A 23,564-nucleotide genomic window follows, 5' to 3' on the forward strand; every position below is an offset into this window, starting at 1 on the left:
CTTCCCGAGGGACTTAGAAGAATTTTGTGATATTTTTTATTAAAATGGTGTATAAGGGTATATATATAAATATATTATATAAATATATTTTATGCACTGTATATGAGCTGGCGATTTCTAAGTCTGTGGTTCCGAGAGGGGGTAACCAGGCTCACTAATAAAGGTCAAGCCACTTGGCTGCCAGAATGCCCTGCTTCAGCACAGACCAGAAATGCATTGTGATAAGCGTATCCCCGGTATAGTCAGGGGTTAATGGGAGTCGTCCCCGTCCCCCCAGTATACGCCCAGAACCATGGACCCGGTACTTGTGGTTCGGACTGTCTCCAACCAGCCATAATGTTGTGAGAGTGAAATTATGTCTAAGTCCAGCTTTGGTACATTAGAAGCAACTCTGAAACTTAACCTAAGCTTTTTTCGAAGCTACTTTTTGGCTAACTTCTTATAGGAAGGTCTAGGAGCTCTGAAAATGAACGTGCGCGTCTTTCACTCTTCCCGAGGGACTTAGAAGAATTTTGTGATATTTTTTATTAAAATGGTGTATAAGGGTATATATATAAATATATTTTATGCACTGTATATGAGCTGGCGATTTCTAAGTCTGTGGTTCCGAGAGGGGTTAACCAGGCGCACTAATACAGGTCAAGCCACTTGGCTGCCAGAATGCCCTGCTTCAGCACAGACCAGAAATGCATTGTGATAAGCGTATCCCCGGTATAGTCAGGGGTTAATGGGAGTCGTCCCCGTCCCCCCAGTATACGCCCAGAACCACGGACCCGGTACTTGTGGTTCGGACTGTCTCCAACCAGCCATAATGTTGTGAGAGTGAAATTATGTCTAAGTCCAGCTTTGGTACATTAGAAGCAACTCTGAAACTTAACCTAAGCGTTTTTCGAAGCTACTTTTTGGCTAACTTCTTATAGGAAGGTTAAGGAGCTCTGAAAATGAACGTGCGCGTCTTTCACTCTTCCCGAGGGACTTAGAAGAATTTTGTGATATTTTTTATTAAAATGGTGTATAAGGGTATATATATAAATATATTTTATGCACTGTATATGAGCTGGCGATTTCTAAGTCTGTGGTTCCGAGAGGGGGTAACCAGGCTCACTAATAAAGGTCAAGCCACTTGGCTGCCAGAATGCCCTGCTTCAGCACAGACCAGAAAGGCATTGTGATAAGCATATCCCCGGTATAGTCAGGGATTAATTGGAGTCGTCCCCGTCCCCCCAGTATACGCCCAGAACCAGCGACCCGGTACTTGTGGTTCGGACTGTCTCCAACCAGCCATAATGTTGTGAGAGTGAAATTATGTCTAAGTCCAGCTTTGGTACATTAGAAGCAACTCTGAAAATTAACCTAAGCGTTTTTCGAAGATACCTTTTGGCTAACTTCTTATAGGAAGGTCTAGGAGCGCTGAAAATGAACATGCGCGTCTTTCACTCTTCCCGAGGGACTTAGAAGAATTTTGTGATATTTTTTATTAAAATGGTGTATAAGGGTATATATATAAATATATTATATAAATATATTTTATGCACTGTATATGAGCTGGCGATTTCTAAGTCTGTGGTTCCGAGAGGGGGTAACCATTCTCACTAATAAAGGTCAAGCCACTTGGCTGCCAGAATGCCCTGCCTCAGCACAGACCAGAAAGGCATTGTGATAAGCGTATCCCCGGTATAGTCAGGGGTTAATGGGAGTCGTCCCCGTCCCCCCAGTATACGCCCAGAACCATCGACCCGGTACTTGTGGTTCGGACTGTCTCCAACCAGCCATAATGTTGTGAGAGTGAAATGATGTCTAAGTCCAGCTTTGGTACATTAGAAGCAACTCTGAAAATTAACCTAAGCGTTTTTCGAAGCTACTTTTTGGCTAACTTCTTATAGGAAGGTCTAGGAGCTCTGAAAATGAACGTCCGCGTCTTTCACTCTTCCCAAGGGACTTAGAAGAATTTTGTGATATTTTTAATTAAAATGGTGTATAAGGGTATATATATAAATATATTTTATGCACTGTATATGAGCTGGCGATTTCTATGTCTGTGGTTCCGAGAGGGGGTAACCAGGCTCACTAATAAAGGTCAAGCCACTTGGCTGCCAGAATGCCCTGCTTCAGCACAGACCAGAAAGGCATTGTGATAAGCGTATCCCCGGTATAGTCAGGGGTTAATGGGAGTCGTCCCCGTCCCCCCCAGTATACGCCCAGAACCATGGACCCGGTACTTGTGCTTCGGACTGTCTCCAACCAGCCATAATGTTGTGAGAGTGAAATTATGTCTAAGTCCAGCTTTGGTACATTAGAAGCAACTCTGAAACTTAACCTAAGCGTTTTTCGAAGCTACTTTTTGGCTAACTTCTTATAGGAAGGTCTAGGAGCTCTGAAAATGAACATGCGTGTCTTTCACTCTTCCCGAGGGACTTAGAAGAATTTTGTGATATTTTTTATTAAAATGGTGTATAAGGGTATATATATAAATATATTATATAAATATATTTTATGCACTGTATATGAGCTGGCGATTTCTATGTCTGTGGTTCCGAGAGGGGGTAACCAGGCTCACTAATAAAGGTCAAGCCACCTGGCTGCCAGAATGCCCTGCTTCAGCACAGACCAGAAAGGCATTGTGATAAGCGTATCCCCGGTATAGTCAGGGGTTAATGGTAGTCGTCCCCGTCCCCCCCAGTATACGCCCAGAACCATGGACCCGGTACTTGTGGTTCGGACTGTCTCCAACCAGCCATAATGTTGTGAGAGTGAAATTATGTCTAAGTCCAGCTTTGGTAGATTAGAATCAACTCTGAAACTTAACCTAGCGTTTTTCGAAGCTACTTTTTGGCTAACTTTTTATAGGAAGGTCTAGGAGCGCTGAAAATGAACGTGCGCGTTTTTCACTCTTCCCGAGGGACTTAGAAGAATTTTGTGATATTTTTTATTAAAATGGTGTATAAGGGTATATATATAAATATATTATATAAATATATTTTATGCACTGTATATGAGCTGGCGATTTCTAAGTCTGTGGTTCGGAGAGGGGGTAACCAGGCTCACTAATAAAGGTCAAGCCACTTGGCTGCCAGAATGCCCTGCTTCAGCACAGACCAGAAAGGCATTGTGATAAGCGTATCCCCGGTATAGCCAGGGGTTAATGGGAGTCGTCCCCGTCCCCCCAGTATACGGCCAGATCCATGGACCCGGTACTTGTGGTTCGGACTGTCTCCAACCAGCCATAATGTTGTGAGAGTGAAATTATGTCTAAGTCCAGCTTTGGTACATTAGAAGCAACTCTGAAACTTAACCTAAGCGTTTTTCGAAGCTACTTTTTGGCTAACTTCTTATAGGAAGGTCTAGGAGCTCTGAAAATGAACGTGCGCGTCTTTCACTCTTCCCGAGGGACTTAGAAGAATTTTGTGATATTTTTTATTAAAATGGTGTATAAGGGTATATATACAGTATAAATATATTTTATGCACTGTATATGAGCTGGCGATTTCTAAGTCTGTGGTTCCGAGAGGGGGTAACCAGGCTCACTAATAAAGGTCAAGCCACTTGGCTGCCAGAATGCCCTGCTTCAGCACAGACCAGAAAGGCATTGTGATAAGCGTATCCCCGGTATAGCCAGGGGTTAATGGGAGTCGTCCCCGTCCCCCCAGTATACGGCCAGATCCATGGACCCGGTACTTGTGGTTCGGACTGTCTCCAACCAGCCATAATGTTGTGAGAGTGAAATTATGTCTAAGTCCAGCTTTGGTACATTAGAAGCAACTCTGAAACTTAACCTAAGCGTTTTTCGAAGCTACTTTTTGGCTAACTTCTTATAGGAAGGTCTAGGAGCTCTGAAAATGAACGTGCGCGTCTTTCACTCTTCCCGAGGGACTTAGAAGAATTTTGTGATATTTTTTATTAAAATGGTGTATAAGGGTATATATATAAATATATTTTATGCACTGTATATGAGCTGGCGATTTCTAAGTCTGTGGTTCCGAGAGGGGGTAACCAGGCTCACTAATAAAGGTCAAGCCACTTGGCTGCCAGAATGCCCTGCTTCAGCACAGACCAGAAAGGCATTGTGATAAGCGTATCCCCGGTATAGTCAGGGGTTAATGGGAGTCGTCCCCGTCCCCCCCAGTATACGCCCAGAACCATGGACCCGGTACTTGTGGTTCGGACTGTCTCCAACCAGCCATAATGTTGTGAGAGTGAAATTATGTCTAAGTCCAGCTTTGGTACATTAGAAGCAACTCTGAAACTTAACCTAAGCGTTTTTCGAAGCTACTTTTTGGCTAACTTCTTATAGGAAGGTCAAGGAGCTCTGAAAATGAACGTGCGCGTCTTTCACTCTTCCCGAGGGACTTAGAAGAATTTTGTGATATTTTTTATTAAAATGGTGTATAAGGGTATATATATAAATATATTATATAAATATATTTTATGCACTGTATATGAGCTGGCGATTTCTAAGTCTGTGGTTCCGAGAGGGGGTAACCAGGCTCACTAATAAAGGTCAAGACACTTGGCTGCCAGAATGCCCTGCTTCAGCACAGACCAGAAAGGCATTGTGATAAGCGTATCCCCGGTATAGTCAGGGGTTAATGGGAGTCGTCCCCGTCCCCCCAGTATACGCCCAGAACCACGGACCCGGTACTTGTGGTTCGGACTGTCTCCAACCAGCCATAATGTTGTGAGAGTGAAATTATGTCTAAGTCCAGCTTTGGTACATTAGAAGCAACTCTGAAACTTAACCTAAGCGTTTTTCGAAGCTACTTTTTGGCTAACTTCTTATAGGAAGGTTAAGGAGCTCTGAAAATGAACGTGCGCGTCTTTCACTCTTCCCGAGGGACTTAGAAGAATTTTGTGATATTTTTTATTAAAATGGTGTATAAGGGTATATATATAAATATATTATATAAATATATTTTATGCACTGTATATGAGCTGGCGATTTCTAAGTCTGTGGTTCCGAGAGGGGGTAACCAGGCTCACTAATAAAGGTCAAGCCACTTGGCTGCCAGAATGCCCTGCTTCAGCACAGACCAGAAATGCATTGTGATAAGCGTATCCCCGGTATAGTCAGTGGTTAATGGGAGTCGTCCCCGTCCCCCCAGTATACGCCCAGAACCATGGACCCGGTACTTGTGGTTCGGACTGTCTCCAACCAGCCATAATGTTGTGAGAGTGAAATTATGTCTAAGTCCAGCTTTGGTACATTAGAAGCAACTCTGAAACTTAACCTAAGCGTTTTTCGAAGCTACTTTTTGGCTAACTTCTTATAGGAAGGTCAAGGAGCTCTGAAAATGAACGTGCGCGTCTTTCACTCTTCCCGAGGGACTTAGAAGAATTTTGTGATATTTTTTATTAAAATGGTGTATAAGGGTATATATATAAATATATTATATAAATATATTTTATGCACTGTATATGAGCTGGCGATTTCTAAGTCTGTGGTTCCGAGAGGGGGTAACCAGGCTCACTAATAAAGGTCAAGCCACTTGGCTGCCAGAATGCCCTGCTTCAGCACAAACCAGAAATGCATTGTGATAAGCGTATCCCCGGTATAGTCAGGGGTTAATGGGAGTCGTCCCCGTCCCCCCAGTATACGCCCAGAACCATGGACCCGGTACTTGTGGTTCGGACTGTCTCCAACCAGCCATAATGTTGTGAGAGTGAAATTATGTCTAAGTCCAGCTTTGGTACATTAGAAGCAACTCTGAAACTTAACCTAAGCGTTTTTCGAAGCTATTTGTTGACAAACTTCTTATAGGAAGGTCTAGGAGCTCTGAAAATGAACGTGCGCGTCTTTCACTCTTCCCGAGGGACTTAGAAGAATTTTGTGATATTTTTTATTAAAATGGTGTATAAGGGTATATATATAAATATATTATATAAATATATTTTATGCACTGTATATGAGCTGGCGATTTCTAAGTCTGTGGTTCCGAGAGGGGGTAACCAGGCTCACTAATAAAGGTCAAGCCACTTGGCTGCCAGAATGCCCTGCTTCAGCACAGACCAGAAATGCATTGTGATAAGCGTATCCCCGGTATAGTCAGGGGTTAATGGGAGTCGTCCCCGTCCCCCCAGTATACGCCCAGAACCATGGACCCGGTACTTGTGGTTCGGACTGTCTCCAACCAGCCATAATGTTGTGAGAGTGAAATTATGTCTAAGTCCAGCTTTGGTACATTAGAAGCAACTCTGAAACTTAACCTAAGCTTTTTTCGAAGCTACTTTTTGGCTAACTTCTTATAGGAAGGTCTAGGAGCTCTGAAAATGAACGTGCGCGTCTTTCACTCTTCCCGAGGGACTTAGAAGAATTTTGTGATATTTTTTATTAAAATGGTGTATAAGGGTATATATATAAATATATTTTATGCACTGTATATGAGCTGGCGATTTCTAAGTCTGTGGTTCCGAGAGGGGTTAACCAGGCGCACTAATACAGGTCAAGCCACTTGGCTGCCAGAATGCCCTGCTTCAGCACAGACCAGAAATGCATTGTGATAAGCGTATCCCCGGTATAGTCAGGGGTTAATGGGAGTCGTCCCCGTCCCCCCAGTATACGCCCAGAACCACGGACCCGGTACTTGTGGTTCGGACTGTCTCCAACCAGCCATAATGTTGTGAGAGTGAAATTATGTCTAAGTCCAGCTTTGGTACATTAGAAGCAACTCTGAAACTTAACCTAAGCGTTTTTCGAAGCTACTTTTTGGCTAACTTCTTATAGGAAGGTTAAGGAGCTCTGAAAATGAACGTGCGCGTCTTTCACTCTTCCCGAGGGACTTAGAAGAATTTTGTGATATTTTTTATTAAAATGGTGTATAAGGGTATATATATAAATATATTTTATGCACTGTATATGAGCTGGCGATTTCTAAGTCTGTGGTTCCGAGAGGGGGTAACCAGGCTCACTAATAAAGGTCAAGCCACTTGGCTGCCAGAATGCCCTGCTTCAGCACAGACCAGAAAGGCATTGTGATAAGCATATCCCCGGTATAGTCAGGGATTAATTGGAGTCGTCCCCGTCCCCCCAGTATACGCCCAGAACCAGCGACCCGGTACTTGTGGTTCGGACTGTCTCCAACCAGCCATAATGTTGTGAGAGTGAAATTATGTCTAAGTCCAGCATTGGTACATTAGAAGCAACTCTGAAAATTAACCTAAGCGTTTTTCGAAGATACCTTTTGGCTAACTTCTTATAGGAAGGTCTAGGAGCGCTGAAAATGAACGTGCGCGTCTTTCACTCTTCCCGAGGGACTTAGAAGAATTTTGTGATATTTTTTATTAAAATGGTGTATAAGGGTATATATATAAATATATTATATAAATATATTTTATGCACTGTATATGAGCTGGCGATTTCTAAGTCTGTGGTTCCGAGAGGGGGTAACCATTCTCACTAATAAAGGTCAAGCCACTTGGCTGCCAGAATGCCCTGCCTCAGCACAGACCAGAAAGGCATTGTGATAAGCGTATCCCCGGTATAGTCAGGGGTTAATGGGAGTCGTCCCCGTCCCCCAGTATACGCCCAGAACCATGGACCCGGTACTTGTGCTTCGGACTGTCTCCAACCAGCCATAATGTTGTGAGAGTGAAATTATGTCTAAGTCCAGCTTTGGTACATTAGAAGCAACTCTGAAACTTAACCTAAGCGTTTTTCGAAGCTACTTTTTGGCTAACTTCTTATAGGAAGGTCTAGGAGCTCTGAAAATGAACATGCGTGTCTTTCACTCTTCCCGAGGGACTTAGAAGAATTTTGTGATATTTTTTATTAAAATGGTGTATAAGGGTATATATATAAATATATTATATAAATATATTTTATGCACTGTATATGAGCTGGCGATTTCTATGTCTGTGGTTCCGAGAGGGGGTAACCAGGCTCACTAATAAAGGTCAAGCCACCTGGCTGCCAGAATGCCCTGCTTCAGCACAGACCAGAAAGGCATTGTGATAAGCGTATCCCCGGTATAGTCAGGGGTTAATGGTAGTCGTCCCCGTCCCCCCCAGTATACGCCCAGAACCATGGACCCGGTACTTGTGGTTCGGACTGTCTCCAACCAGCCATAATGTTGTGAGAGTGAAATTATGTCTAAGTCCAGCTTTGGTAGATTAGAATCAACTCTGAAACTTAACCTAGCGTTTTTCGAAGCTACTTTTTGGCTAACTTTTTATAGGAAGGTCTAGGAGCGCTGAAAATGAACGTGCGCGTTTTTCACTCTTCCCGAGGGACTTAGAAGAATTTTGTGATATTTTTTATTAAAATGGTGTATAAGGGTATATATATAAATATATTATATAAATATATTTTATGCACTGTATATGAGCTGGCGATTTCTAAGTCTGTGGTTCGGAGAGGGGGTAACCAGGCTCACTAATAAAGGTCAAGCCACTTGGCTGCCAGAATGCCCTGCTTCAGCACAGACCAGAAAGGCATTGTGATAAGCGTATCCCCGGTATAGTCAGGGGTTAATGGGAGTTGTCCCCGTCCCCCCAGTATACGCCCAGAACCATGGACCCGGTACTTGTGGTTCGGACTGTCTCCAACCAGCCATAATGTTGTGAGAGTGAAATTATGTCTAAGTCCAGCTTTGGTACATTAGAAGCAACTCTGAAACTTAACCTAAGCGTTTTTCGAAGCTACTTTTTGGCTAACTTCTTATAGGAAGGTCTAGGAGCTCTGAAAATGAACGTGCGCGTCTTTCACTCTTCCCGAGGGACTTAGAAGAATTTTGTGATATTTTTTATTAAAATGGTGTATAAGGGTATATATATAAATATATTATATAAATATATTTTATGCACTGTATATGAGCTGGCGATTTCTAAGTCTGTGGTTCCGAGAGGGGGTAACCAGGCTCACTAATAAAGGTTAAGGCACTGGGCTGCCAGAATGCCCTGCTTCAGCACAGACCAGAAAGGCATTGTGATAAGCGTATCCCCGGTATAGTCAGGGGTTAATGGGAGTCGTCCCCGTCCCCCCAGTATACGCCCAGAACCATGGACCCGGTACTTGTGGTTCGGACTGTCTCCAACCAGCCATAATGTTGTGAGAGTGAAATTATGTCAAAGTCCAGCTTTGGTACATTAGAAGCAACTCTGAAACTTAACCTAAGCGTTTTTCGAAGCTACTTTTTGGCTAACTTCTTATACCAGTAGGAAGGTCTAGGAGCTCTGAAAATGAACGTGCGCGTCTTTCACTCTTCCCGAGGGACTTAGAAGAATTTTGTGATATTTTTTATTAAAATGGTGTATAAGGGTATATATATAAATATATTATATAAATATATTTTATGCACTGTATATGAGCTGGCGGTTTCTAAGTCTGTGGTTCCAAGAGGGGGTAACCAGGCTCACTAATAAAGGTCAAGCCACTTGGCTGCCAGAATGCCCTGCTTCAGCACAGACCAGAAAGGCATTGTGATAAGCGTATCCCCGGTATAGTCAGGGGTTAATGGGAGTCGTCCCCGTCCCCCCAGTATACGCCCAGAACCATCGACCCGGTACTCCTGGTTCGGACTGTCTCCAACCAGCCATAATGTTGTGAGAGTGAAATTATGTCTAAGTCCAGCTTTGGTACATTAGAAGCAACTCTGAAACTTAACCTAAGCGTTTTTCGAAGCTACTTTTTGGCTAACTTCTTATAGGAAGATCTAGGAGCGCTGAAAATGAACGTGCGCGTCTTTCACTCTTCCCGAGGGACTTAGAAGAATTTTGTGATATTTTTTATTAAAATGGTGTATAAGGGTATATATATAAATATATTTTATGCACTGTATATGAGCTGGCGATTTCTAAGTCTGTGGTTCCGAGAGGGGGTAACCATTCTCACTAATAAAGGTCAAGCCACTTGGCTGCCAGAATGCCCTGCCTCAGCACAGACCAGAAAGGCATTGTGATAAGCGTATCCCCGGTATAGTCAGGGGTTAATGGGAGTCGTCCCCGTCCCCCCAGTATACGCCCAGAACCATCGACCCGGTACTTGTGGTTCGGACTGTCTCCAACCAGCCATAATGTTGTGAGAGTGAAATGATGTCTAAGTCCAGCTTTGGTACATTAGAAGCAACTCTGAAAATTAACCTAAGCGTTTTTCGAAGCTACTTTTTGGCTAACTTCTTATAGGAAGGTCTAGGAGCTCTGAAAATGAACGTCCGCGTCTTTCACTCTTCCCAAGGGACTTAGAAGAATTTTGTGATATTTTTAATTAAAATGGTGTATAAGGGTATATATATATAAATATATTTTATGCACTGTATATGAGCTGGCGATTTCTATGTCTGTGGTTCCGAGAGGGGGTAACCAGGCTCACTAATAAAGGTCAAGCCACTTGGCTGCCAGAATGCCCTGCTTCAGCACAGACCAGAAAGGCATTGTGATAAGCGTATCCCCGGTATAGTCAGGGGTTAATGGGAGTCCCCCCCGTCCCCCCCAGTATACGCCCAGAACCATGGACCCGGTACTTGTGCTTCGGACTGTCTCCAACCAGCCATAATGTTGTGAGAGTGAAATTATGTCTAAGTCCAGCTTTGGTACATTAGAAGCAACTCTGAAACTTAACCTAAGCGTTTTTCGAAGCTACTTTTTGGCTAACTTCTTATAGGAAGGTCTAGGAGCTCTGAAAATGAACATGCGTGTCTTTCACTCTTCCCGAGGGACTTAGAAGAATTTTGTGATATTTTTTATTAAAATGGTGTATAAGGGTATATATATAAATATATTATATAAATATATTTTATGCACTGTATATGAGCTGGCGATTTCTATGTCTGTGGTTCCGAGAGGGGGTAACCAGGCTCACTAATAAAGGTCAAGCCACTTGGCTGCCAGAATGCCCTGCTTCAGCACAGACCAGAAAGGCATTGTGATAAGCGTATCCCCGGTATAGTCAGGGGTTAATGGTAGTCGTCCCCGTCCCCCCCAGTATACGCCCAGAACCATGGACCCGGTACTTGTGGTTCGGACTGTCTCCAACCAGCCATAATGTTGTGAGAGTGAAATTATGTCTAAGTCCAGCTTTGGTAGATTAGAATCAACTCTGAAACTTAACCTAGCGTTTTTCGAAGCTACTTTTTGGCTAACTTCTTATAGGAAGGTCTAGGAGCGCTGAAAATGAACGTGCGCGTTTTTCACTCTTCCCGAGGGACTTAGAAGAATTTTGTGATATTTTTTATTAAAATGGTGTACAGTATAAGGGTATATATATAAATATATTATATAAATATATTTTATGCACTGTATATGAGCTGGCGATTTCTAAGTCTGTGGTTCGGAGAGGGGGTAACCAGGCTCACTAATAAAGGTCAAGCCACTTGGCTGCCAGAATGCCCTGCTTCAGCACAGACCAGAAAGGCATTGTGATAAGCGTATCCCCGGTATAGTCAGGGGTTAATGGGAGTTGTCCCCGTCCCCCCAGTATACGCCCAGAACCATGGACCCGGTACTTGTGGTTCGGACTGTCTCCAACCAGCCATAATGTTGTGAGAGTGAAATTATGTCTAAGTCCAGCTTTGGTACATTAGAAGCAACTCTGAAACTTAACCTAAGCGTTTTTCGAAGCTACTTTTTGGCTAACTTCTTATAGGAAGGTCTAGGAGCTCTGAAAATGAACGTGCGCGTCTTTCACTCTTCCCGAGGGACTTAGAAGAATTTTGTGATATTTTTTATTAAAATGGTGTATAAGGGTATATATATAAATATATTATATAAATATATTTTATGCACTGTATATGAGCTGGCGGTTTCTAAGTCTGTGGTTCCAAGAGGGGGTAACCAGGCTCACTAATAAAGGTCAAGCCACTTGGCTGCCAGAATGCCCTGCTTCAGCACAGACCAGAAAGGCATTGTGATAAGCGTATCCCCGGTATAGTCAGGGGTTAATGGGAGTCGTCCCCGTCCCCCCAGTATACGCCCAGAACCATCGACCCGGTACTCCTGGTTCGGACTGTCTCCAACCAGCCATAATGTTGTGAGAGTGAAATTATGTCTAAGTCCAGCTTTGGTACATTAGAAGCAACTCTGAAACTTAACCTAAGCGTTTTTCGAAGCTACTTTTTGGCTAACTTCTTATAGGAAGGTCTAGGAGCGCTGAAAATGAACGTGCGCGTCTTTCACTCTTCCCGAGGGACTTAGAAGAATTTTGTGATATTTTTTATTAAAATGGTGTATAAGGGTATATATATAAATATATTTTATGCACTGTATATGAGCTGGCGATTTCTAAGTCTGTGGTTCCGAGAGGGGGTAACCATTCTCACTAATAAAGGTCAAGCCACTTGGCTGCCAGAATGCCCTGCCTCAGCACAGACCAGAAAGGCATTGTGATAAGCGTATCCCCGGTATAGTCAGGGGTTAATGGGAGTCGTCCCCGTCCCCCCAGTATACGCCCAGAACCATCGACCCGGTACTTGTGGTTCGGACTGTCTCCAACCAGCCATAATGTTGTGAGAGTGAAATGATGTCTAAGTCCAGCTTTGGTACATTAGAAGCAACTCTGAAAATTAACCTAAGCGTTTTTCGAAGCTACTTTTTGGCTAACTTCTTATAGGAAGGTCTAGGAGCTCTGAAAATGAACGTCCGCGTCTTTCACTCTTCCCAAGGGACTTAGAAGAATTTTGTGATATTTTTAATTAAAATGGTGTATAAGGGTATATATATATAAATATATTTTATGCACTGTATATGAGCTGGCGATTTCTATGTCTGTGGTTCCGAGAGGGGGTAACCAGGCTCACTAATAAAGGTCAAGCCACTTGGCTGCCAGAATGCCCTGCTTCAGCACAGACCAGAAAGGCATTGTGATAAGCGTATCCCCGGTATAGTCAGGGGTTAATGGGAGTCGTCCCCGTCCCCCCCAGTATACGCCCAGAACCATGGACCCGGTACTTGTGCTTCGGACTGTCTCCAACCAGCCATAATGTTGTGAGAGTGAAATTATGTCTAAGTCCAGCTTTGGTACATTAGAAGCAACTCTGAAACTTAACCTAAGCGTTTTTCGAAGCTACTTTTTGGCTAACTTCTTATAGGAAGGTCTAGGAGCTCTGAAAATGAACATGCGTGTCTTTCACTCTTCCCGAGGGACTTAGAAGAATTTTGTGATATTTTTTATTAAAATGGTGTATAAGGGTATATATATAAATATATTATATAAATATATTTTATGCACTGTATATGAGCTGGCGATTTCTATGTCTGTGGTTCCGAGAGGGGGTAACCAGGCTCACTAATAAAGGTCAAGCCACTTGGCTGCCAGAATGCCCTGCTTCAGCACAGACCAGAAAGGCATTGTGATAAGCGTATCCCCGGTATAGTCAGGGGTTAATGGTAGTCGTCCCCGTCCCCCCCAGTATACGCCCAGAACCATGGACCCGGAACTTGTGCTTCGGACTATCTCCAACCAGCCATAATGTTGTGAGAGTGAAATTATGTCTAAGTCCAGCTTTGGTACATTAGAAGCAACTCTGAAACTTAACCTAAGCGTTTTTCGAAGCTACTTTTTGGCTAACTTCTTATAGGAAGGTCTAGGAGCTCTGAAAATGAACATGCGTGTCTTTCACTCTTCCCGAGGGACTTAGAAGAATTTTGTGATATTTTTTATTAAAATGGTGTATAAGGGTATATATATAAATATATTATATAAATATATTTTATGCACTGTATATGAGCTGGCGATTTCTATGTCTGTGGTTCCGAGAGGGGGTAACCAGGCTCACTAATAAAGGTCAAGCCACTTGGCTGCCAGAATGCCCTGCTTCAGCACAGACCAGAAAGGCATTGTGATAAGCGTATCCCCGGTATAGTCAGGGGTTAATGGTAGTCGTCCCCGTCCCCCCCAGTATACGCCCAGAACCATGGACCCGGTACTTGTGGTTCGGACTGTCTCCAACCAGCCATAATGTTGTGAGAGTGAAATTATGTCTAAGTCCAGCTTTGGTAGATTTGAATCAACTCTGAAACTTAACCTAGCGTTTTTCGAAGCTACTTTTTGGCTAACTTCTTATAGGAAGGTCTAGGAGCGCTGAAAATGAACGTGCGCGTTTTTCACTCTTCCCGAGGGACTTAGAAGAATTTTGTGATATTTTTTATTAAAATGGTGTATAAGGGTATATATATAAATATATTATATAAATATATTTTATGCACTGTATATGAGCTGGCGATTTCTAAGTCTGTGGTTCGGAGAGGGGGTAACCAGGCTCACTAATAAAGGTCAAGCCACTTGGCTGCCAGAATGCCCTGCTTCAGCACAGACCAGAAAGGCATTGTGATAAGCGTATCCCCGGTATAGTCAGGGGTTAATGGGAGTTGTCCCCGTCCCCCCAGTATACGCCCAGAACCATGGACCCGGTACTTGTGGTTCGGACTGTCTCCAACCAGCCATAATGTTGTGAGAGTGAAATTATGTCTAAGTCCAGCTTTGGTACATTAGAAGCAACTCTGAAACTTAACCTAAGCGTTTTTCGAAGCTACTTTTTGGCTAACTTCTTATAGGAAGGTCTAGGAGCTCTGAAAATGAACGTGCGCGTCTTTCACTCTTCCCGAGGGACTTAGAAGAATTTTGTGATATTTTTTATTAAAATGGTGTATAAGGGTATATATATAAATATATTTTATGCACTGTATATGAGCTGGCGATTTCTAAGTCTGTGGTTCCGAGAGGGGGTAACCATTCTCACTAATAAAGGTCAAGCCACTTGGCTGCCAGAATGCCCTGCCTCAGCACAGACCAGAAAGGCATTGTGATAAGCGTATCCCCGGTATAGTCAGGGGTTAATGGGAGTCGTCCCCGTCCCCCCAGTATACGCCCAGAACCATCGACCCGGTACTTGTGGTTCGGACTGTCTCCAACCAGCCATAATGTTGTGAGAGTGAAATGATGTCTAAGTCCAGCTTTGGTACATTAGAAGCAACTCTGAAAATTAACCTAAGCGTTTTTCGAAGCTACTTTTTGGCTAACTTCTTATAGGAAGGTCTAGGAGCTCTGAAAATGAACGTCCGCGTCTTTCACTCTTCCCAAGGGACTTAGAAGAATTTTGTGATATTTTTTATTAAAATGGTGTATAAGGGTATATATATAAATATATTATATAAATATATTTTATGCACTGTATATGAGCTGGCGATTTCTATGTCTGTGGTTCCGAGAGGGGGTAACCAGGCTCACTAATAAAGGTCAAGCCACTTGGCTGCCAGAATGCCCTGCTTCAGCACAGACCAGAAAGGCATTGTGATAAGCGTATCCCCGGTATAGTCAGGGGTTAATGGTAGTCGTCCCCGTCCCCCCCAGTATACGCCCAGAACCATGGACCCGGTACTTGTGGTTCGGACTGTCTCCAACCAGCCATAATGTTGTGAGAGTGAAATTATGTCTAAGTCCAGCTTTGGTAGATTAGAATCAACTCTGAAACTTAACCTAGCGTTTTTCGAAGCTACTTTTTGGCTAACTTCTTATAGGAAGGTCTAGGAGCGCTGAAAATGAACGTGCGCGTTTTTCACTCTTCCCGAGGGACTTAGAAGAATTTTGTGATATTTTTTATTAAAATGGTGTATAAGGGTATATATATAAATATATTATATAAATATATTTTATGCACTGTATATGAGCTGGCGGTTTCTAAGTCTGTGGTTCCAAGAGGGGGTAACCAGGCTCACTAATAAAGGTCAAGCCACTTGGCTGCCAGAATGCCCTGCTTCAGCACAGACCAGAAAGGCATTGTGATAAGCGTATCCCCGGTATAGTCAGGGGTTAATGGGAGTCGTCCCCGTCCCCCCAGTATACGCCCAGAACCATCGACCCGGTACTCCTGGTTCGGACTGTCTCCAACCAGCCATAATGTTGTGAGAGTGAAATTATGTCTAAGTCCAGCTTTGGTACATTAGAAGCAACTCTGAAACTTAACCTAAGCGTTTTTCGAAGCTACTTTTTGGCTAACTTCTTATAGGAAGGTCTAGGAGCGCTGAAAATGAACGTGCGCGTCTTTCACTCTTCCCGAGGGACTTAGAAGAATTTTGTGATATTTTTTATTAAAATGGTGTATAAGGGTATATATATAAATATATTTTATGCACTGTATATGAGCTGGCGATTTCTAAGTCTGTGGTTCCGAGAGGGGGTAACCATTCTCACTAATAAAGGTCAAGCCACTTGGCTGCCAGAATGCCCTGCCTCAGCACAGACCAGAAAGGCATTGTGATAAGCGTATCCCCGGTATAGTCAGGGGTTAATGGGAGTCGTCCCCGTCCCCCCAGTATACGCCCAGAACCATCGACCCGGTACTTGTGGTTCGGACTGTCTCCAACCAGCCATAATGTTGTGAGAGTGAAATGATGTCTAAGTCCAGCTTTGGTACATTAGAAGCAACTCTGAAAATTAACCTAAGCGTTTTTCGAAGCTACTTTTTGGCTAACTTCTTATAGGAAGGTCTAGGAGCTCTGAAAATGAACGTCCGCGTCTTTCACTCTTCCCAAGGGACTTAGAAGAATTTTGTGATATTTTTAATTAAAATGGTGTATAAGGGTATATATATATAAATATATTTTATGCACTGTATATGAGCTGGCGATTTCTATGTCTGTGGTTCCGAGAGGGGGTAACCAGGCTCACTAATAAAGGTCAAGCCACTTGGCTGCCAGAATGCCCTGCTTCAGCACAGACCAGAAAGGCATTGTGATAAGCGTATCCCCGGTATAGTCAGGGGTTAATGGGAGTCGTCCCCGTCCCCCCCAGTATACGCCCAGAACCATGGACCCGGTACTTGTGCTTCGGACTGTCTCCAACCAGCCATAATGTTGTGAGAGTGAAATTATGTCTAAGTCCAGCTTTGGTACATTAGAAGCAACTCTGAAACTTAACCTAAGCGTTTTTCGAAGCTACTTTTTGGCTAACTTCTTATAGGAAGGTCTAGGAGCTCTGAAAATGAACATGCGTGTCTTTCACTCTTCCCGAGGGACTTAGAAGAATTTTGTGATATTTTTTATTAAAATGGTGTATAAGGGTATATATATAAATATATTATATAAATATATTTTATGCACTGTATATGAGCTGGCGATTTCTATGTCTGTGGTTCCGAGAGGGGGTAACCAGGCTCACTAATAAAGGTCAAGCCACTTGGCTGCCAGAATGCCCTGCTTCAGCACAGACCAGAAAGGCATTGTGATAAGCGTATCCCCGGTATAGTCAGGGGTTAATGGTAGTCGTCCCCGTCCCCCCCAGTATACGCCCAGAACCATGGACCCGGTACTTGTGCTTCGGACTGTCTCCAACCAGCCATAATGTTGTGAGAGTGAAATTATGTCTAAGTCCAGCTTTGGTACATTAGAAGCAACTCTGAAACTTAACCTAAGCGTTTTTCGAAGCTACTTTTTGGCTAACTTCTTATAGGAAGGTCTAGGAGCTCTGAAAATGAACATGCGTGTCTTTCACTCTTCCCGAGGGACTTAGAAGAATTTTGTGATATTTTTTATTAAAATGGTGTATAAGGGTATATATATAAATATATTATATAAATATATTTTATGCACTGTATATGAGCTGGCGATTTCTATGTCTGTGGTTCCGAGAGGGGGTAACCAGGCTCACTAATAAAGGTCAAGCCACTTGGCTGCCAGAATGCCCTGCTTCAGCACAGACCAGAAAGGCATTGTGATAAGCGTATCCCCGGTATAGTCAGGGGTTAATGGTAGTCGTCCCCGTCCCCCCCAGTATACGCCCAGAACCATGGACCCGGTACTTGTGGTTCGGACTGTCTCCAACCAGCCATAATGTTGTGAGAGTGAAATTATGTCTAAGTCCAGCTTTGGTAGATTTGAATCAACTCTGAAACTTAACCTAGCGTTTTTCGAAGCTACTTTTTGGCTAACTTCTTATAGGAAGGTCTAGGAGCGCTGAAAATGAACGTGCGCGTTTTTCACTCTTCCCGGGGGACTTAGAAGAATTTTGTGATATTTTTTATTAAAATGGTGTATAAGGGTATATATATAAATATATTATATAAATATATTTTATGCACTGTATATGAGCTGGCGATTTCTAAGTCTGTGGTTCGGAGAGGGGGTAACCAGGCTCACTAATAAAGGTCAAGCCACTTGGCTGCCAGAATGCCCTGCTTCAGCACAGACCAGAAAGGCATTGTGATAAGCGTATCCCCGGTATAGTCAGGGGTTAATGGGAGTTGTCCCCGTCCCCCCAGTATACGCCCAGAACCATGGACCCGGTACTTGTGGTTCGGACTGTCTCCAACCAGCCATAATGTTGTGAGAGTGAAATTATGTCTAAGTCCAGCTTTGGTACATTAGAAGCAACTCTGAAACTTAACCTAAGCGTTTTTCGAAGCTACTTTTTGGCTAACTTCTTATAGGAAGGTCTAGGAGCTCTGAAAATGAACGTGCGCGTCTTTCACTCTTCCCGATGGACTTAGAAGAATTTTGTGATATTTTTTATTAAAATGGTGTATAAGGGTATATATATAAATATATTATATAAATATATTTTATGCACTGTATATGAGCTGGCGGTTTCTAAGTCTGTGGTTCCAAGAGGGGGTAACCAGGCTCACTAATAAAGGTCAAGCCACTTGGCTGCCAGAATGCCCTGCTTCAGCACAGACCAGAAAGGCATTGTGATAAGCGTATCCCCGGTATAGTCAGGGGTTAATGGGAGTCGTCCCCGTCCCCCCAGTATACGCCCAGAACCATCGACCCGGTACTCCTGGTTCGGACTGTCTCCAACCAGCCATAATGTTGTGAGAGTGAAATTATGTCTAAGTCCAGCTTTGGTACATTAGAAGCAACTCTGAAACTTAACCTAAGCGTTTTTCGAAGCTACTTTTTGGCTAACTTCTTATAGGAAGGTCTAGGAGCGCTGAAAATGAACGTGCGCGTCTTTCACTCTTCCCGAGGGACTTAGAAGAATTTTGTGATATTTTTTATTAAAATGGTGTATAAGGGTATATATATAAATATATTTTATGCACTGTATATGAGCTGGCGATTTCTAAGTCTGTGGTTCCGAGAGGGGGTAACCATTCTCACTAATAAAGGTCAAGCCACTTGGCTGCCAGAATGCCCTGCCTCAGCACAGACCAGAAAGGCATTGTGATAAGCGTATCCCCGGTATAGTCAGGGGTTAATGGGAGTCGTCCCCGTCCCCCCAGTATACGCCCAGAACCATCGACCCGGTACTTGTGGTTCGGACTGTCTCCAACCAGCCATAATGTTGTGAGAGTGAAATGATGTCTAAGTCCAGCTTTGGTACATTAGAAGCAACTCTGAAAATTAACCTAAGCGTTTTTCGAAGCTACTTTTTGGCTAACTTCTTATAGGAAGGTCTAGGAGCTCTGAAAATGAACGTCCGCGTCTTTCACTCTTCCCAAGGGACTTAGAAGAATTTTGTGATATTTTTTATTAAAATGGTGTATAAGGGTATATATATAAATATATTATATAAATATATTTTATGCACTGTATATGAGCTGGCGATTTCTATGTCTGTGGTTCCGAGAGGGGGTAACCAGGCTCACTAATAAAGGTCAAGCCACTTGGCTGCCAGAATGCCCTGCTTCAGCACAGACCAGAAAGGCATTGTGATAAGCGTATCCCCGGTATAGTCAGGGGTTAATGGTAGTCGTCCCCGTCCCCCCCAGTATACGCCCAGAACCATGGACCCGGTACTTGTGGTTCGGACTGTCTCCAACCAGCCATAATGTTGTGAGAGTGAAATTATGTCTAAGTCCAGCTTTGGTAGATTAGAATCAACTCTGAAACTTAACCTAGCGTTTTTCGAAGCTACTTTTTGGCTAACTTCTTATAGGAAGGTCTAGGAGCGCTGAAAATGAACGTGCGCGTTTTTCACTCTTCCCGAGGGACTTAGAAGAATTTTGTGATATTTTTTATTAAAATGGTGTATAAGGGTATATATATAAATATATTATATAAATATATTTTATGCACTGTATATGAGCTGGCGATTTCTAAGTCTGTGGTTCCGAGAGGGGGTAACCAGGCTCACTAATAAAGGTTAAGGCACTTGGCTGCCAGAATGCCCTGCTTCAGCACAGACCAGAAAGGCATTGTGATAAGCGTATCCCCGGTATAGTCAGGGGTTAATGGGAGTCGTCCCCGTCCCCCCAGTATACGCCCAGAACCATGGACCCGGTACTTGTGGTTCGGACTGTCTCCAACCAGCCATAATGTTGTGAGAGTGAAATTATGTCAAAGTCCAGCTTTGGTACATTAGAAGCAACTCTGAAACTTAACCTAAGCGTTTTTCGAAGCTACTTTTTGGCTAACTTCTTATACCAGTAGGAAGGTCTAGGAGCTCTGAAAATGAACGTGCGCGTCTTTCACTCTTCCCGAGGGACTTAGAAGAATTTTGTGATATTTTTTATTAAAATGGTGTATAAGGGTATATATATAAATATATTATATAAATATATTTTATGCACTGTATATGAGCTGGCGGTTTCTAAGTCTGTGGTTCCAAGAGGGGGTAACCAGGCTCACTAATAAAGGTCAAGCCACTTGGCTGCCAGAATGCCCTGCTTCAGCACAGACCAGAAAGGCATTGTGATAAGCGTATCCCCGGTATAGTCAGGGGTTAATGGGAGTCGTCCCCGTCCCCCCAGTATACGCCCAGAACCATCGATCCGGTACTTGTGGTTCGGACTGTCTCCAACCAGCCATAATGTTGTGATAGTGAAATTATGTCTAAGTCCAGCTTTGGTACATTAGAAGCAACTCTGAAACTTAACCTAAGCGTTTTTCGAAGCTACTTTTTGGCTAACTTCTTATAGGAAGGTCTAGGAGCTCTGAAAATGAACGTGCGCGTCTTTCACTCTTCCCGAGGGACTTAGAAGAATTTTGTGATATTTTTTATTAAAATGGTGTATAAGGGTATATATATAAATATATTTTATGCACTGTATATGAGCTGGCGATTTCTAAGTCTGTGGTTCCGAGAGGGGGTAACCAGGCTCACTAATAAAGGTCAAGCCACTTGGCTGCCAGAATGCCCTGCTTCAGCACAGACCAGAAAGGCATTGTGATAAGCGTATCCCCGGTATAGTCAGGGGTTAATGGGAGTTGTCCCCGTCCCCCCAGTATACGCCCAGAACCATGGACCCGGTACTTGTGCTTCGGACTGTCTCCAACCAGCCATAATGTTGTGAGAGTGAAATTATGTCTAAGTCCAGCTTTGGTACATTAGAAGCAACTCTGAAACTTAACCTAAGCGTTCTTCGAAGCTACTTTTTGGCTAACTTCTTATAGGAAGGTCTAGGAGCTCTGAAAATGAACGTGCGCGTCTTTCACTCTTCCCGAGGGACTTAGAAGAATTTTGTGATATTTTTTATTAAAATGGTGTATAAGGGTATATATATAAATATATTATATAAATATATTTTATGCACTGTATATGAGCTGGCGATTTCTAAGTCTGTGGTTCCGAGAGGGGGTAACCAGGCTCACTAATAAAGGTTAAGGCACTTGGCTGCCAGAATGCCCTGCTTCAGCACAGACCAGAAAGGCATTGTGATAAGCGTATCCCCGGTATAGTCAGGGGTTAATGGGAGTCGTCCCCGTCCCCCCAGTATACGCCCAGAACCATGGACCCGGTACTTGTGGTTCGGACTGTCTCCAACCAGCCATAATGTTGTGAGAGTGAAATTATGTCAAAGTCCAGCTTTGGTACATTAGAAGCAACTCTGAAACTTAACCTAAGCGTTTTTCGAAGCTACTTTTTGGCTAACTTCTTATACCAGTAGGAAGGTCTAGGAGCTCTGAAAATGAACGTGCGCGTCTTTCACTCTTCCCGAGGGACTTAGAAGAATTTTGTGATATTTTTTATTAAAATGGTGTATAAGGGTATATATATAAATATATTATATAAATATATTTTATGCACTGTATATGAGCTGGCGATTTCTAAGTCTGTGGTTCCAAGAGGGGGTAACCAGGCTCACTAATAAAGGTCAAGCCACTTGGCTGCCAGAATGCCCTGCTTCAGCACAGACCAGAAAGGCATTGTGATAAGCGTATCCCCGGTATAGTCAGGGGTTAATGGGAGTCGTCCCCGTCCCCGTCCCCCCAGTATACGCACAGAACCATCGACCCGGTACTTGTGGTTCGGACTGTCTCCAACCAGCCATAATGTTGTGAGAGTGAAATTATGTCTAAGTCCAGCTTTGGTACATTAGAAGCAACTCTGAAACTTAACCTAAGCGTTTTTCGAAGCTACTTTTTGGCTAACTTCTTATAGGAAGGTCTAGGAGCTCTGAAAATGATCGTGCGCGTCTTTCACTCTTCCCGAGGGACTTAGAAGAATTTTGTGATATTTTTTATTAAAATGGTGTATAAGGGTATATATATAAATATATTATATAAATATATTTTATGCACTGTATATGAGCTGGCGATTTCTAAGTCTGTGGTTCCAAGAGGGGTTAACCAGGCTCACTAATAAAGGTCAAGCCACTTGGCTGCCAGAATGCCCTGCTTCAGCACAGACCAGAAATGCATTGTGATAAGCGTATCCCCGGTATAGTCAGGGGTTAATGGGAGTCGTCCCCTTCCCCCAGTATACGCCCAGAACCATGGACCCGGTACTTGTGGTTCGGACTGTCTCCAACCAGCCATTATGTTGTGAGAGTGAAATTATGTCTAAGTCCAGCTTTGGTACATTAGAAGCAACTCTGAAACTTAACCTAAGCGTTTTTCGAAGCTACTTTTTGGCTAACTTCTTATAGGAAGGTCTAGGAGCTCTGAAAATGAATGTGCGCGTCTTTCACTCTTCCCGAGGGACTTAGAAGAATTTTGTGATATTTTTTATTAAAATGGTGTATAAGGGTATATATAAATATATTTTATGCACTGTATATGAGCTGGCGATTTCTAAGTCTGTGGTTCCGAGAGGGGGTAACCAGGCTCACTAATAAAGGTCAAGCCACTTGGCTGCCAGAATGCCCTGCTTCAGCACAGACCAGAAAGGCATTGTGATAAGCATATCCCCGGTATAGTCAGGGGTTAATGGGAGTCGTCCCCGTCCCCCCAGTATACGTCCAGAACCAGCGACCCGGTACTTGTGGTTCGGACTGTCTCCAACCAGCCATAATGTTGTGAGAGTGAAATTATGTCTAAGTCCAGCTTTGGTACATTAGAAGCAACTCTGAAAATTAACCTAAGCGTTTTTCGAAGATACTTTTTGGCTAACTTCTTATAGGAAGGTCTAGGAGCGCTGAAAATGAACGTGCGCGTTTTTCTCTCTTCCCGAGGGACTTAGAAGAATTTTGTGATATTTTTTATTAAAATGGTGTATAAGGGTATATATATAAATATAAGTAGTAGGGAGGCATACATTATGTCAAACTTTTTTTGACAGGTACCACGCCCCCTTTTCCCCTAAGCCCCGCCCCTTTTGGCCTTAAACCCGCCCTATGTCCCGCCCCTTCCGTATCCGGTCCCGCCCCATCCGTATCCGGCCCCGCCCCCTGCGCATTTTTAGGTTGCCGCCCCCTGCGCCAAAAAACCGCGGTTGACGCCCCCTACGCCAAAAAACGCAGTTGACGCCCCCTGCGCCAAAA

Source organism: Ascaphus truei, chromosome 1 (genome assembly GCF_040206685.1).
Source record: "Ascaphus truei isolate aAscTru1 chromosome 1, aAscTru1.hap1, whole genome shotgun sequence".
Taxonomy (NCBI): domain Eukaryota; kingdom Metazoa; phylum Chordata; class Amphibia; order Anura; family Ascaphidae; genus Ascaphus; species Ascaphus truei.